We start from the raw sequence: 6000 nt of genomic DNA on the forward strand, positions 1-6000 counted from the left end.
TTCCACGCCGCGTAACTCATCCCCAGCACTAAAGTGCATTTTGCTGAGAGCTGTGAAGTGGGCCTTCGTGAAAGGTGTGTATTAGGCCAGGACCGCGGGGCGATCGTCCCTGCGCTTCTCCACCGGAAGGGCCCTGAGCCAGAGAAAGCACGGGAAGGAGACAGGCCTTCTACACTCCAAAGCGGCCACGAGGGGAGGCAGATTCTCTGACTTTGAGTCCTTGCTCATGTAGAAGCCACTGGCCTTTGGGCATCTCTACCTCATGAGAGTTGGTCTGAGAATTAAATGAGATAGTGCATGCAAAGTGCTTAGTGCTATTCCCGGCATATCGTAAATGCTCAGTGACAATTTTTGTTATTCTTACTGCCTCCTAATTTAAGATAACAGGTTATATTAATTAGTTAATTCAGAAGCTCAATAATAGATCCTCAATGACTACAGTACATTCTTACCTAAAAGGCGATTCAGTACTCAGAGAGCAAATATTTGACATTGTCTTTTAAATTAAGATACAGGCCGACACTTAGGGCCAGATAAGCTCTAACACTCCAACCAAAAACACGTGCAATCAAAACACAGTTGATTTCCACAGCAAAACATCTGAGTGGGAGAAATAAAGACTAAACATAGCGTCACAGCATTTCCGGTCAAGGTTTGCCACCAAATGAATAAAGAGACATTTGGGTGTTGGACTTGTGTATAAGAGTCTGTAGACCTATCCATGCTATGCTCAATGGCCTTCACTCTTCCTGGAATAGAAGAGCAACGTTCCAGCCTGCATTATCAACCACATTTAAAAAGTCAAGCAAGTTTACTTTTAGTTGAGAGAGAGAAGAGCAGCTGCTGAAGACGGGGAACCAGCCTGGCCTCATCAGGCCTTGGTGTTCCTAGGCACTGGCCGGCCCTCAGGGCCAGGCCTTGGCATTCTCCTGCCAAACATAATCAGGTTCACAGCACACCAACGCCAGACAAGGCCACTCTGAGACGCTGATGGATCAAGACGAGAACAAAATCCCTCTGTAATCATGTTTGTACTCCGACAAAAACAAAGTTGTCCAAAACACAAAAATGACCAAATATTCACTAATCTTCCCATTATGAGGGGTTGCTGCTTTTTTAAAAAAAATGTTTTTATTGATTTCAGAGAAAGGAAGGGAGAAGGGGACAGAGAAAGAGAGACATCAATGATGAGAAAGAATCACTGATCAGCTGCCTCCTGCATGCCCCCCACTGGGGATCAAGCCTGCAACCCAGGCACGTGCCCTGACCTGGAATCGAACAGTGACCTCCTGGTTCATGGGTCAACGCTCAACCACTGAGCCACACCGGCCAGGCATGTTGCTGCTTTTTTACCAGTCGTGGCTTTGTGGCACTTTATTCTCTCCACTTCCTGGATAAGATTTATGAAGGTGCCCTGCCATACAGACGCCTATGCTTCTGACAGTATGGAACTCAGAGCAAAGCACCACTTCCCTGAACCCTCCTCAGAAACAACTAATGCAAGTACAAATGCTTTAAATCCTTTCTCACACCCTCTCACTGAGATGCCCCACAGCTGTCAACTGGACAATAAACCTGACTTTGTTCAGCTACAGGTGTATACTGCAGTCTTGTACAGAGGAGACTGGCCATTTATTTTCCTCCACTGTGAGAATAGGGTGGCCAATCTTCTCATTTGAAGACTTGATCATATTTCCCAAGATTTACTGTTCAAAATGCAATCTCTGTGTTATTATAACCTCCTTTCATGGTTTAAATTTCGGGCGACATTCTTTTCTTGAAACTTCCTATCTTAAAATTTTGAAACTGATTTATGCAACAGCCTTCTGTTACTAGATTTGCTGTCTCAATCTCTAGTCCAAAGAAGCCAAGTTTTAATGAAGGGAAATGCTGCTGAGCTAGCTAGAAAGTATCAAAATCTGTGGTATTATGTGAGGAGCAATATATTTCCTAATGACTCTGAGGGGTGAAGCATGAGAAAAATGTGTGGTTTAGTGACACCAGATTATAAGAGGAATGAATTCAAAGTCAGCAGACTCAGAATCTACTGCTAACTTGCCACTACCTAGATGTATAACCCTAAACAAATCTCTAAACATATCTTATTTAATTATCTTATATGCCAAAGAAGAATTAAATGATGTCTGAGATTCCTTTTCAGATCTCAAGTTCTATGAGTCTTTGATATGGTAAGGTCATCATAGGCCAATAATAGGTCACCACAATCTATATATATAAAAGCTTAAAGTGACCGCTATGATGCTCAATGCAAGAGCTGCCCCCTGGTGGTCAGTGCACTCCCACAGCGGGAGTGCCGCTCAGCCAGAAGCCAAGCTCACTGCTGGCGAGCGCAGCTACAGCAGCAGGAACCTCTCCTGCCTCCGTGGCAGCACTACCGAGCAGCAAGCGGAGGTGGCAGCAGTAGGTGCATCGAGCTGGGATGAGCAGGAGCGGCAAGGCATCCGTCCCGGCTCAGGCTCCTTCCCAGCCACCTGCTGCCTCACACACTGGTACATCCCTCAGGGAATGTCGGAATGCTGGTTTCAGCCCAATCCCCATAGGCCCTGCAGGGATAGGGCCAAAACCGGCAGTCCGAGAACCCCTGAGGGATCCCGGATTGGGAGAGGGTGCAGGCTAGGCTGAGGGACTCCACCGGTGCATGAATCCATGCACCCAGGCCTCTAGTATATTATAAAATGTATATAAATAGTCTATAAAATATTTTAATAGCTCCTTTTAAAAAATAAAATTTGATACTCTTGAAAAGGTCTTGACATAAGACCTAATCAACAAAGTCTAGGTAGTGCACAAGGAGTCTCAAATAAAGAATGCAAATAATAATAAAAAATGTCACTCTTTAAAACAAAAATTACTAAGAGTTAATATGAAAGAACAAAATTAGCCACCTATGGAAACTCACTTATACAAAAAAATTAACAGCCTATCTCTTATAACTTTATCTATTTAATTTTTTTTACATATCATGTAAACTATAATCTTTGGATATATTAATTAAACTTATTAAGAATAGAGATTTGCTGCAATGAAAGAATAGACAAATATTGTAATTTCAGAAACTTTTGTAGTAGTGGTGACACTGGAAAATTGAGCAGTAGAGTTTTTCCTGCGCTGGTGGGAAAAGAGGAGGAGGGGGAGGAAGAGGAGGAGGAGGAGGAGGAAGAGGAGGACGAAGAAGAAGAAGAAGGGAGGAGGAGGAGGAGAAATAGGAGAGGAAGGAAGGAATATGACTAATAGAATCTAACCTAATCTAATCTAACCTGTCACAGCTATGTAGATGCAATATCTGTGGAGCAGATAAGTAAAACAAATCAAATATTAGCTTAATTTGAGAGCTCTTTTGATAATACCTAATTTCTGATTGTCAGTGAGCAATCTGATCTATAAATTTGCTCTTCTCCCAAGTCCACCTGCCCATTAAGATGGTGCACTGCTCAATTGCCAGGATTGGTTGTTCTGCTATCGTTTCCTCATGATAAATTGGTCCCCTGGTTTATAAAATCAGGAAAATGTGATTTCAGTTAGTAGGACACAATTCCCAAGAACTTGCTTAAAATAATAAAACAGCTTCTGAACTCACAAAGCTGAGGGTCAATGTTTCCAGGGTGACCTTCTCAAGATGAACAAATCCATAAGATTCAGCCTATACCAGGGGTGGGCAAACTTTTTGACTTGAGGGCCACAATGGGTTCTTAAACTGGACCGGAGGGCTGGAACAAAAGCATGGATGGAGTGTTTGTGTGAACTAATATAAATTCAAAGTAAACATCATTACATAAAAGGGTACGGTCTTTTTTTTTTTTTTAGTTTTATTCATTTCAAACGGGCCGGATCCGGCCCGCGGGCCATAGTTTGCCCACGGCTGGCCTATACTCTTGCCTCCCTCGCAGACTTTCAGGTAATAAACAATTATTTACTAAATGCCACCACATGACAGGCACTGTACTAGGCATTAACATAAAGTGAGAGACAGAAGAATTGTTGAGATAATATATTTTTTCAGTATCTTAATGTAGTAGATGTTAAGAACTGTGGTAGGTATTTTTCATTTGCAACCTCATTTAATACCCTCCCAACTACATAGCAATTCTTATTCTTACTTTAGGTATAAAATGGGGACCTAGAGATTATTATTTCTATTTTGGATACTGCAAAATTTTCAACATAGCCACACCCAGAATCCAAAAGAGCATGGGCTATCTTGTACATCCATCTTTACAAAGGATCTGACTGGTATAGTACATGGAATTCAAAGGTTTCTACTCAATTATTAAGAACGTTCACTTTTTTTTGTGGAGAATATTCTGATGCTAGTTTCCTCCTATGATGAATTCATAAGAGTTTTGTAAATCAGAGCCAATGTTTATTTTTGAAAATAATGGAGTGTCCTTAACATTTTTTACAGCAAATTCTTTAGTAACATTACATTACTTGTTTTTCATTATGAAAATAATTGCTTGAATTTCAGGTGTCATTTTGTGTTGAGCAACTTTTGTGTAGTCTAAGACATTTCATTAACATACACATCTGAGCACCATTTTCTAGGGGAAATGGTCGGGTTACATGTAACTCACTGAAGATGCTTAGCTTTGGTAACATAGATGTGAATCTTCATATGTTGGGACTTCACAAGTTCCTAGTGACTCCAGAAACCTCCCTCCGTTAAGAGGAGGGAGATTTCTCAGTTAAGGGTCATTGGAATTCTTTTTCTTTACAGCTGATATTCAGGGCAGTCCAGGCAACTCAGAGGTCAATAATGTGCTTTATCCAAATCGACTTCTGTCTTTCAGAATGATCCAGAAATCAACGGACTGTAGCTGCCTCTGAAAAATGACTGAACCATTATTCAACCTCGTCAAGGAAGCACATGCACTCCTGTGGCATTCTTCTCCTGTTCTCTTTATCCCAGCAAGTAACACAAAGACAGAATCACTTCTAAACCAACGCTAATAAGTCTACCGTTGGCACCTAACCATCGAGGAATTAGGTTATGCCCTGTGAAGTTACAACAGGCCTCGGTGGATGAGTCTCTGTATTTCTTGTGACTTCAAATTGAGCAATGATTCCTATAAAAGGAGCTCACATGAATAAATTTGGGGGAGCTGGGTTATTTAAAAATATATTCCCTACATATAAAGTTGTACAAGATAGTGCCCAGGAGCACAAGTCAAAGAACTAGCTTCAAATTCTAGCTGTGCGACCCTGAGCAAATCTCCACGCGCTCTCAGCCCCTTTTACTCATCAGTACACCTGGGACAATGTCCTTAGGGTTTTTTGTTTGTTTTGTTTGTTTTTAGGATTAAATAAGAAAATCGACATAAAGGGCTTAGCACGGGGTCCGATGTAAGTGCCTAAGTGTTCAATAAGAGGTAGCAAGTTGGTGTTATGCAAGGGCGTTTCTGGGAAAACAGGCTGAAATTATTTGGGCTGAAAACCTCTTGCCTTGAGCCAAAACAATCCCAGCTGGAAAACTAACGCTTGTTTTTGAAACAACAGAAAGACGCTGAGAGGGAGCAGGGTGCTGAGCTGGGATTCCCTGGCTCTCACCGCAGATGCCAGCATGTAAAGCCGCCTCTGTGAGATTTAGAGACTTTGGGTGGCGACTGCATGGCTGGGAATGAAGTCAGGTTAGAATAAAGTTAGCTTTGGGCAAGAGTAAAGAGTCGCCAGCTAATGTCTGTACATTTGGGGCTGAACCTGCGAAGTGTGTACATGTCAACATGTTCTGCATTAAGTCACACCTGATGGCAGGTGTATGGAGAGGATGCCTGGGGTCTACTTTACACTGGAGGCAACACACTCAGAGAAGGTACTGCTAAGGGTCCAGGAGCACACACATTTCGTGGGCTTGCCAACACAGCAGGCCAGGGATGGCACCGTAGGGATGGGAGGAGCCTGGCCCTGTCTGGGGCGAAAGAAGAGGGGTCACCCGCTGCACAGGCACCCCACCTGCGCAGCTCGCGCCAGCCTCGCCGCCTCCCG

The 6000-nt window shown here is 42.8% G+C and overlaps 1 protein-coding gene across 1 annotated transcript in view; it reads right to left on the reverse strand.

Moving 5' to 3' along the window:
- SPEF2 (sperm flagellar 2) overlaps positions 1–6000 on the reverse strand; it is a 134313-nt gene that overhangs the window by 128058 nt on the left and 255 nt on the right. The window lies entirely within an intron of this gene.

This window comes from Myotis brandtii, unplaced genomic scaffold, assembly GCF_000412655.1.
Source record: "Myotis brandtii unplaced genomic scaffold, ASM41265v1 scaffold384, whole genome shotgun sequence".
NCBI lineage: Eukaryota > Metazoa > Chordata > Mammalia > Chiroptera > Vespertilionidae > Myotis > Myotis brandtii.